Raw genomic sequence first — 12,099 nt, forward strand, 5'->3', positions numbered from 1 at the left:
AGCGTGCACCATTGGGCCCAGAGACAGCCACCAGGAGCCCAAGGCCCCTCGGGAAATCCTGGAGAGACAGGGACACGGGCCCGAGGCAACAGGCCCCACCTCCCACCTGTGCGGCTGGAGCCCCAGGGGAGAGGGGAGCTGTCCCAGATCCCCAGGGGTGTGAGTGAGGGGGCAGGGTGGGGGATGGGGGGGGAGGGTGCCCCAAGGGCTGTGCCCGGCAAGGCTGAGGGCCTCGCTTGGCTCCGGGTCAAGAAAGCCCAGCCCCGGGAACACCAAGTGCCATCTAGGGGACAGGAGCTCCCTGCCTCAAACGGCGTGCTCGCTGCTGGCTGGGGGGGGAGGAGAGAGGCCTGGCGAGGGACAGGGTCCCCAGCGTGTATGTGGGCAGTGGCCTGGCCCTGTGGCCTGACTGGGGTCCTCCTCAGGCCTATTCCGGGGTCCAGTTTCTGCCCCAGGAAGGACCGCAACGGCTCTGGAAAGGGGTGGACAAAGGTGTCCCCTCAGCCAAGCTCAAACCCGCAGGAGGCTCCCCACCTTCTGGAGCAAAACCTCATCTTGCCCCCTGCCCACGGGTCCAGGTCCCCTCCCCACTCTAAGGTTGTGCCAAGCCCTTTCAGTCCTGCTTCTTGGTCTCTACCAGGGAGTCTGACTCCCAGGATGGGGTGGGAGCGGAGATGGGGGCATGAGCCTTGCCTGACATACACCTCATTCCTGAACCGCCGATCTGGCTCGCCTTGAGAATCCCGGCACTTGCACCGAGGAAGTGTGTGCCACCGAGCAAGTCTTTCAATCGTACTGTGTCTAGCGTCCTCATCTGTAGAAGAGGGGACAGAACAAGTGCCCACTTGCCTCCAGGGCTCCTGGGAGAGAGAGCAGGCCCAGTTGCTCAGCCCAGTGCCTGCGATGTAGTCCGTGCTCAAAGGCAGGAGCTCATGGGCATGGGGCTCACTTTTCTCCAAGACTCTAGACCTTCAGTGCTTTGGGAGTGGGTAGCTTGTGGTGCAGGGCCATTACACTAGCTTTCTGCTGTCCCTTGTGTGGCCAGCTGGGATCATGGCTCTGATTGCCATGGGGACTAGAAGCGAAGTGTGGGGGTACCGTGGAAGCCCGGGGAAGATACAGCATGGACGGCATGCAGCGTGAGGATGAGCGCGTGCAGAGCCCACCTGGGTCTGGACTCGAGCAGAAGATCAGGGCCCCGTCTTCGGCAGCACAGCATGCCCCGGCACGGGCCCAGAGGCCCCAGACATACTCTGTGGTAATGTCCTCTGGCCGTCAGCCCTGCCAGAGAGGAACTACCCTAACCACACCCTGGCATGGGAAAACTGATCCCTCCTCTTTGTGATGTGCACTGTGGCTTGCGAGGAAGTGCTAGGGACACAGCGACCTACGGATTTCTACCGTGAGAGTGGGAACCATGGCTGTGAGCCCAGGTGACCAACCAGAGCTCTGGCAGCCAAAGTACTCATGGGGAAGGATCCCCGTGTTCAGGGATAGCAGGCTTGGCTGAGAAATAAGCCCTGCTCTGGGTTCCATGAGGAAGGGTTGGGGTCTAGGGGAGGAGGATGGCCTTGAGAGGAGCTACACCCCAAATGATGGGGCTTTGGGCATGGAAAAGCAGAGACGAGGGCAGGCTCTTGGTCGTGGGACAAGCCTGGCTGGGGAGGAGTGTAGGGGACACAGCTCTGTGGGGTCTCCAGCAACAGGGGAACTGGGCTCATTGCCGAGGCATGGGGAAGCGGCTGGCGGTCACCGAGGCTTTGAACCTTGCCCTACCAGCCCTAGGTGGAGAGGCCAGGGGCCTGCAGAACAGGCAAAGGGAAAAGGGGGAAAGTGCACATTCATCTCTTTCCAAGTTCGCTCACCACGGGGGGAATAAGACGAGGCAAGCCTTCGAGAGGGCAGTGGACCCAGGAGCCTCTCTCTTCTGAGTCAGCCCCAGAAAAGGGAGCGCAGATTCCCAGGGCCAGACTTGGGCCAGTCGGCCTAGGGGTCAGCCTTCTCCTGTGTCCCCTCCTCCAAAGGGGTGGGACAGTGGCTGCCCTACTCGATCCTAGAAGGATTCAAAACGCACCAACCCCCCAACACACGCATGCACACACCACTCACAACGTTTCGTGACACACTCCTACTCACACATTTGCACTCGTGCCACGCACACTCTCGCACACTGACAGACTCACATACTCAGGTATTGTCACGTTCGCTCACACTCGTGCACGCTCACACACACTTACTCTCACACCTGCTCCGACACTGCACATGTACCAGCCCCACTCCCATCCCTTCCCCTCTTGTCCCGGCTCCCAACCCCGATCCCAACAGGCTGGTGGAGAGTGGCCAGTGGCCGTGGCCCTGCTAAGACACCCAGGACAGACGTGCTTAGGGTGGTGGCTTGCCTGAAGAGGGCAAGGAGAATAGAGTCCGCCTGGGGACCTCACCCCAATCCTGCAGCACACCCTGATGGGACACTTCCGAGTGTCCCCACGACATGGGGCCAAGCCCACTGGACCAAGGGGGCTGCAGGCACAGCCCCAATGACCCCCTTCTCAACCTACTTCAACCTTCCTTCCATTGCCCATGTGTCTCACTACCCAGCATCTCCAGGGGCAACCCCGCTGTCTGCAGCTCTCGCCCTACGGCCCTGGTCTTCCTGCAGGCTGGTTGGGCAGCTGCTGGCCCGGGCCTCAGCTGTCTGCAAGCTTCTCACTCCGGCTCCTCGGCTGCTCTGGGGACTCCGCCCTTCATCTGCACCGTGAGAGTGGGCGGAGCCCCTGTCCCTTCAAAACGACTGGAGAACACTTGTGGGCACAGACTGAGGGAGTCTCCAAGATCCTCTCACCATTTCCAGGGGAGCGGTACCACCCCCTCCTGGAACACATGCAGCGAGGGCCCGATTGCTCCTTCTCCTAAGCACTCGGTCAGTTCGAAGGCAGAGAGCGGGCTGCCCTCAATCTGTGGAGGGCAGGGCCCAGGAGGGTTGGGGCGGGCCCCAGCCTGCGGCTGGAAAGACCCTGCAAAGTGGCCTCTTCCTGCTTGGAGGTGAGCTCTGGATCTCCGCAGCCAAGGAGCCACCTGAGGAGGCGGTGGGGCATGAATGGGGCTGCGGACTGGTGCCCTCAGAGTTGGCTGTGAAGGGAGTGGGACACAGAGAGGGTGCTCCTCCCCGTCTGGAGGCCACCCTGCCCAGCATTCAGAGTGTTCTCCTCTTTGTGTGGTATATCATTTCGCATCCTCTTACTATCAACCATTTGTGTCTTATATTAAAATTGCAGCTCTTTGGGGCACCTTGGATGGCTCAGCAGGTTAAGCCTCTGCCTTCAGCTTAGGTCATGATCTCAGGGTCCTGGGATCGAGCCCCGCATTGGGCTTTCTGCTCGGCGGGGAGCCTGCTTCCCGCTCTCTCTCTCTCTCTGCCTGCTGCTAAGCCTACTTGTGATCTCTCTCTCTCTGTCAAATAAATAATAAAAAATAAGATCTTTTTAAAAATTGCATCTCTTTGTAGACAACAAACCCATTTATCTGTTCTGACGAGCTCTGCCTTTTAAGTGTTCAGCCCATTTACGTAGAACACAATTGTTGATATGGTTGGACTAGGTCTATCCTTTTACTATCTGTGCCCTCTATTTTGTTCTACGTTCCCTCTTTCCTGCCTGAGTTAATCACATTGTTTTTAGATTTCCATTTCTTCTTGCATTTTTGGCTATACATACTCTTTGCATTGTGTTTTAGCTGTTGCTCTAGACATTAATGTATATCCATATCCTTAACTTTTCACTATCTGCTTAGAGCTCCTATTGTATATAAATGTAAGACTCTTTCCACCGAAGATTCATTTCCCCTCTACCCCATGCGTCAGGTTATAATCGCTTTATGTATTCCATCTACATATGTTAGAAAATCTATAATGCACTATTGCATTTTTTACTTTAAAAAGTCATGTGTGGGGCGCCTGGGTGGCTCAGTGGGTTAAGCCTCTGCCTTTGGCTCAGGTCATGATCCCAGGGTCCTGGGATCGAGCCCCGCATCAGGCTCTCTGCTCGGCAGGGAGCCTGCTTCCTCCTCCTCTCTCTCTGCCTGCCTCTCTGCTTACTTGTGATCTCTGCCTGTCGAATAAATAAATAAAATCTTTAAAAAAATAAAAATAAAAAGACGTGTGTTATAAAGAAGTTAAGAGAAAACTTGCTTTCCTTCCTACTCACATATTTACCATTTCTGGTGTTCTTTATCTCTCCGCAAAGATCAAGGTTTCCCCCTCTATTACGCTTCTTCAGATGGAAAGACCTCCTTTAGCACGGCTGCTAGTGCAAGCTGTGGTGAATTCTCTTCGTTTTCGCTAATCTCAGAATACACTTATTTCCCCCTCATTTCCAAAGAATATTTTCCTCAGGTATAGAGTTCTGGATTGGAAGTTCTTTTTTCCTTTTGTCATTTTAGAGATGTTCTTCCTCTGGCTCCTCGGTTGTTCATGTCCGCCTTCACTGAAACAGAAAAGATTTTTCTGTTGTTTTCTGACGCATGCAGGTGACTAGAAAACATTCAGACCCTGAGGCTCATGTAACCTGACTTTTTTGGCAGGATGGTTTAATAATTGGTTTTGGTTGCCAACTTAATTTTAAAAAATCTATTTGGAAGTTTATGGCCCTTTTCTGACTCTTTGTAAAGATTTTGTCATTTCTAATAAACGTCTCATAAATCAGTAAAAAAAAAGATTTTTCTCATTAGGCTTTGTTTTCAGGAGTTTGACTACACTGTGCCTAATGGGGTTTTTCTTTGAATTTACGCTCCTTAGGGTTCACTGAGCTTCTTAAATCTATAAATAATCTTTCTCCAAATTTTGGAAATTTTCACCCATTGTTCCTTCAAGTAGTTTTTCTTCCCCACTCTTTCTATCCTCTCCTGGGATTCTAAATAACCATGTGTTAGACCTTTTTGTATTACTCCACAGACTACTGACGTTCTGTACTTTCCTTAAAATTTGTTCCTCTTGGTGCATCAGAATGCATCACTCTGTTGACCAGTCTTCAAGTCTGTGATTCTTCTCTCATCTGCAAACTGTTATTAAGGCCGGGGGATGTCTGGGTAACTCGGTCGGTTAAGGGTCCTGGGATCAGCCAAACTCAGGCTTCCTGTTCAGTGGGGGGCCTGCTTCTGTACCTCCCCCTCTTATTCTCCTGCACATGCTCCCTCTCTCTCAAATAAATAAATAAAATCTTTTTTAAAAAAAAGATCTTCCAGTGAATTTTTCACTGCAGACATTTTATTTTTATTTTTTTTAAGATTTTACTTATTTATTTGACAGACAGAGATCACAAGTAGGCAGAGAGGCAGGCAGAGAGAGGAGGAAGCAGGCTCCCCGCTGAGCAGAGAGCCCGATGCGGGGCTCGATCCCAGGACCCTGAGATCATGACCTGAGCCAAAGGCAGAGGTTTTAACCCACTGAGCCACCCAGGCACCCCACATTTTATTTTTCCAATTCTAGAATTTTCAGTCTGTTCTTTTCAATAGTTTATTTTTCCCTGTTAAAATTTCCTATTTTATAAATTCATTATTATTCCCTTGGACCATATATTTTTTGGATTTACATTTTGATATTTTATATTTTTCCATATTACACTTTATATTTATGTTTTACATTACACACGTGATTATATGTGGATCATAATGAACATACTAGCAGAAGTGTTAAGCAGCAGGGTTGGTGCATATGATCCATTCCTTTATTTAGTCACGGATTCACCCATTCAACAAGCGTCTACTGTGTCCGGCGCTATTCTAATTGCTAAGAATTTGGAGACAAACTAGAAACGGTCCCTGTTCTCAAAGAGAGCTCAGAATGGTACGAAGAGACAGGCGGGGTGCCTGGGTGGCTCAGTGGGTTAGAACCACTGCCTTCGGCTCGGGTCATGATCCCAGAGTCCTGGGATCGAGCCCCGCATCAGGCTCTCTGCTCCGCAGGGATCCTGCTTCCCCCCCCCCCCCACCTCTGCCTGCCTCTCTGCCTGCTTGTGATCTCTGTCTGTCAAATAAAAAAAAAAAAAGAAGAGACAGGCATGTAAATGAACTGGCTGATAGGATATTATTGGCGGGGGTGGTAGGGGACACCAAGGTAGGCACGGCAGGGACACTAAGTGGGCCAATCTACCCTGGGCGGGTCAAGAAAGCCCTTCCAGAAAAAGTGACCCTTGCACTGGCAGAGAGGAGCTTGAAGGACATCAAAGGAAGGTGCCCAGTGGGCAGACAGACATCAGGAATGGAAAAGCGGGTTTGATAGTCTGTGGCTTTCAGGCGGTTGGGTGAGGCTGAGGGGGCGGCTGAGATTCCCCAGATGGCATGACAGGCGGTGTGGGACGATGAGGGTGGAACAGAGTTGGTCTGAGGCTCACTCAATGAAGGATACTGGGGCAGATGGTGGTGGAACCGAGGACCAGTCTCCAAGTCTGAGATACTCAGAATTAAATTTATCCTAATACTTTCAGAACTCGGACGCCGGACTCCGACAGATCTGATTTCTAATGTCAGCTGTGTGGCCTTAAAGAGATTGCTTAAACTCTATTTGGCTCAGTTTCCATAACAAAAGAACGGACGTAATAATAGTACCTGTCTCGAGGTCATTGTAAGAATCAGATAAGGTAATGTTTATAAAACTTTATCTAGCACAGGATGAACAATTGTCAAATTGTAGCTGTTGTGACCAATTCATTATTTAAATGGGTGTGAAAGACTGGGAACAAATTTTAATTCCTTTACCACTAGATTGGAACACAGATGCACTCATTTATTCAAGAAATATTGTCGGAGGGGCGCCTGGTTGGCTCGGTTGGTCAAGCACCTGATGCTAGATTTTGGTTCAGGTCATGCTCTCAGCGTTGCGGAATGGAGCCCTGTGTCAGGCTTTATGCTCAGCACAGAGTCTGCTTGAGTGTCGCTCCCTCTTACCCTTCCCCGTCTCTAAAATAAATAGATATATCTTTTTTAAAAAAGAAAAGAAAAGAAATATTCATTGAGTGCCTACTATATGCCAGATGATTTTTTTTTTTTGTTCTACTCGGGAAAAACAGTATCTGTGACCTTAAGACCTAAACCTGACATTAAGAACTCAAGGGATCTAAAATTTGAATGCGGGAATATGCATTATTTTTACGAAACTAATTAAAATTTAGCATTTCCTTCGATTATGGATGTAGACAACCCATGGTAGTATTAGCAGTATATGTGACTCTGTCCATATCATATTAGTTACTGTAGATACCTAGAAATACTTGCTAGAAATAACATCACTTCAAAATTAGGGAGTCGGTAGACCATTTCAGATACTGTTATTTTATATGTTAATGAAGAAGCATATATATCATGGCAAAGATATAATTATTACCATGATTTACGTCCATAAGCATATTTAGAATAGCTGCTTGGAAAATACTGTTTGTAAATTACAGTGTCAGGATCATCTCAGGGTCCGTTTCCCTTAAACTTTGTTTTTCTTAAGTGTCACTACGTTGTCTTTGGGTTTTTTTCTAGTAGCTAAGCATCATGTCCTGGACATTGTCAACAATGTTTTCTAGTGGTTCTGGCTTCTTGGTTTCTGCTGCATTTCCCCAGAGAGGTGGTGGTGTTGCTGTAGTTAACTTAGCTAAACTCAAACTCCAAGCTCGGTCTCCCCTGTGTTGGGCCACAATTTCTGCTCAGTTCTTTTCTTGGAGTCTGCCCTGTACACACACCCAAGAGCCACCAGAGATTTGGGCAGACTGTATATGTCAAATTTGGGTTCCCTGTCTATGGTTCTCGCCTCTCCAGGATTTTCTTTCTTGCCTTCCCTCTGAAATGGTCACCCTGAACTCTGTCCTCTGGGTCTCTGAGTTTTAGCCACCCAGCGTGACATCCTCTGTGGCCTGCCCAGGAACTCAAATTCTACCAATTTCTTAAGGAAGGAACAATGCCAACGCTACACAAACCCTTCCAGAAAAGTGGGGCGGGAAGACTACTTCCGGCTTATCCAATGAAGTCAGCAGGACCTCTACATGAAAGCCGTACAAAGACATAGGAAAACTGCAGACTGGTACTTTTTATGAACATACTGGCAAAAATTCTAAACAAACCTTTAGCAAATTGAGTTCAACAACATACAAAAATGATAATATGACTAAGTAGCCTATCATGAGAATTCAAGTTTGGTTTAAACATTTGAAATTTTATCAGTGTCATTCAGGTCAGGTCATCATCCCAGGGTCCTTGGATCAAGCCCTGCATCAGTTTCCCTGCTCAGCGGGGAGCTTGCTTCTTCCTCTTCCTCTACTGTTCCCTCTGCTTTTGTGCTCTCTCCCTCTCTCTCTCTCTCTCAAATAAGTAAATAAATAAACAAATAAATAAAATCTTTTTTTAAATAATGCTGGAAGAATTGAATATCCACAGGCCCAAAAATGAACTTGGACTCATGTCTCACACTACATACAAAAACTGAATCAAAATGGATCAGAAACCTAAATAAGTATAAAATGTACAACCATAAAACTTCTCAAAGAAAACAAGATCTTTGGGACGCCTGGGTGGCTCAGATGGTTAAGCGTTTGCCTTCAGCTCAGGTCATGATCTCCAGGTCGAGGGATCAAGTCCCATGTCAGGCTCCCAGTTCAGCGGGGAGTCTGCTTCTCCCTCTCCCTTTGCCTCTCCCCTTGCTTGTGCTCTCTCTGTCCATCTCTGTCTCTGTATCTCTCTCAGATGAATAAATAAAATCTTTAAGAAAAGAAAAGAAAACAAGCTCTTTTTGACCTTGGGTTAAATAAAGATATCTTAGCGGTGACACCGAAAGCACAATCCATAGACGAGCAGGTTGATAAATTTAACTTCATCAAAATTTAGAATTTCTGTTCTTGAAAAGACACTGTGAAGAGAATGAAGACACAAGCCACAGACTGGTAGAAAATGCTTGCAAAGCATATACCTGACAAAAGACTTGTATCCAGAATATATAAAGAACTCCTGTAACTCAATAATAAGAAAAACAATCCAATAATAATAAAGTGGGCAAAAGGTTTAAGCAGACCTTTCACCAAAGAAAGGTATATGATGGCTAATGAGGACATAAAAATATGCCCATGAGTCAGGGAAATCTAGATTAAAACCAGAATGAGGGCACCTGGGTGGCTCAGTGGGTTAAGCCGCTGCCTTCGGCTCAGGTCATGATCTCGGGGTCCTGGGATCGAGTCCCACATCGGGCTCTCTGCTCACCAGGGAGTCTGCTTCCCTCTCTCTCTCTCTCTCTCTGCCTGCCTCTCTATCTACTTGTGATCTCTCTCTGTCAAATAAATAAATAAAATCTTTAAAAAAAATAAATAAAAAAAATAAAACCAGAATGAGATTACACTAGACATCTATTAGAATGGCTAAAATTAAAAAGACCGAGCATACCGAATACTGATAAGAATGTGGAACTGGAACTCTCCTACACTACTAGTGGGAATGTAAAATGATAACAACCACTTTGGAAAACAGTGTGGTAATTTTTTAAAAAGTTAAATGTTGGGGCGCCTGGGTGGCTCAGTGGATTAAGCCGCTGCCTTCGGCTCAGGTCATGATCTCAGGGTCCTGGGATCGAGCCCCGCATCGGGCTCTCTGCTCCGCAGGGAGCCTGTTTCCTCCTCTCTCTCTGCCTGCCTCTCTGCCTACTTGTGATCTCTGTCTGTCAAATAATTAAATAAAATCTTAAAAAAAAAAAAGTTAAATGTTCCTCTACTGTATCATAAAGTCATACCACTCTAGTATTTACCCAAGGAAATATATGTACATATAAATGATTATATACAAATGTTTATAGGAATTTTATTTGTAGTTGCCCTAAACTGGAAACAACCCAAATGTCCATCAACCAGTGAATGAGTAAACCATCGCAGTATACCCAAAAGAATACTGGTTTTACGATTCCATTTCTATAAAACTCTAGAAAATGCAAACTGCCCTGTAGTGACAGCGAGCAGATCACTGATTGCTTAAAGACAAGAGGAGCAAGGGAAGAAGAGACAAGAGAGAGGGACTGTAAGGGACACAAGGAAACTTTGAGAGTAATGGATATGGTTATTGCTTTGAATGTGGTGATGGCTTCATGGAGATAGATAGATATATATATATATATGTCAAACCTTATTGGATGGTACAGTTTAAACATATCCAGTTATCATATGTCAAATATACCTCAAAAGATCTGTTTTTAAAAAAATACACCTACAAATAAATAATGAAAAAGACAAACACCCCTATAAAAGTGGGCAATCTATTTGAACAGACACTTTACTAAAGGAAATACAGAAATGGCCAGTAAGCACATAAAAACATCATACTCAACATGATTAGTCATCAGGGAGATGATAATTAAAATCACAATGAGTTGCCACTTCACACCCACTTAAATAGCTAAAAATAAAGGCTGACAACCACAAACCTTGAGGAAGACTGGAAAGAAAAGGAACTTTCATACACTTCTGGTGGGAACATAAATTGTACAACCACTTTGCAGAATATTCTGGCAGTTTCTTATAAAACAACTACCCTATGACGTGGCAGTTCCCTTTCTAGGTATTTATCTGAGTAAAATGAAAGCATATGTCTACAAAAATTTGTACACAAATGTTCAGAGCAGCCTTATTTATAATAGTCCAAAACGGAAACCGCCCAGATCATCAGCTGGTGAATGAATACACCCACTCGAATATATCCAGACAACGGGAGACACTCAGTAATGAGAGGGAAGAAGCGATAACACACTCGACAGCACAGGAGAATCTCAACATCATACTGAGTGCAAGAAGCCAGACACGAAACAGGACATACTGTATGACGCCATTCACAGGAAGTTCTCAAATAGGGAAAAGGTATCTATGGGGAGAAAAGCTGGAACCATGGTTGCCTCTGTGCGGGGTTGTGGTGGCGACCGACTGGAAACGGACACAAGGGAAATTTTCTGGGGTCTCGAGTGTTCGTATCATGACAGGAGATCGGAGTATGCGCTTGTAAAAATGCACAACATGGGGCACCTGAGATTTGTGAGTTTCACTGCAGCAAATTTTACCTGCAAAGAAACAGTAAACAGGGGGATGTGTGGGTGACGCCGTCGGTGAAGCATCTCCCTTTGGCTCAGATCATGATCCCAGGGGTCTGGGGTGAAGACCTGCTTCCGGCTCCTTGCTCAGTGGAAAGCCTGCTTCTCCCTCTGCCTCCTGCTGTCTCGCTCGCTCTCTCTGGCAAATAAATAATATCTTTTAGAAAAGAAAAACAGTGAACAGGTATTCATCTCTAGCTAATGCTATGCATGTTGCAGTGTTTGGAGGTGAAGCCTACTGACGTCTGTCATTCAGTTTGAAATGAGTCAATAAAATAAGCGTGACCTTGTAATCAAGCAAGTATGGCATAATGTTAATTGTAGAGTAGTGTTTGGTACCTAGGTACAGATCTTTGAATTCATCTGTTTATTGCAAAGTTTTCATAATAAAATCTGAAGGAAAATAAGAAAAAAGTTGTTAATGTCTAATGGATAAAACTGTTACAAGAATATTTAAGAAGTTGGTTATCATTATCACCAATAAAGCATTAAATGCTTATTAATAAAGAATGAAAAAAAGTGTTAAGCCATGTGTCTCAGACTCAGTTTCAGTGCCCAGCTTCACCCCAGCAGTGTGGCTCTTCTTTCCCCTGGCTTACTACAGTCCAGCATTTTCCTTTTCCTCTTCGAATATACCCAGTTTATTCCTGGCAGAAGACGTTGCACTTGCTGTTCCTTTACTGATGCCCTTCCCGTCTTCAACGACATTCACATGGTTGAGTCCTCGTCATTCGATCATTCAAGTCTCACAGCGGTGGTAGCCTTACTGAACTCCCCCACTATCACTCCCGTGTGTATTACAGCCTTCCTTAGGAAACGGGAGTCTTCAAGAAAGCGTCAACGGGCTTATTAGCACACTACTGCGCAATGGCAGGTTCCTAGATTTCTAATGACTGCCACCAAATTCTTCTGGACCTGGCTGCAACGCACCCCGCTCCCCGAAGAATCCTGTTGGTTCTTCTTCATAGTCTGACCTATTTTGAAATTAACTCAAATACATTTCCCCT

This window comes from Meles meles, chromosome X (assembly GCF_922984935.1).
Source record: "Meles meles chromosome X, mMelMel3.1 paternal haplotype, whole genome shotgun sequence".
NCBI classification, from domain to species: Eukaryota; Metazoa; Chordata; class Mammalia; order Carnivora; family Mustelidae; genus Meles; species Meles meles.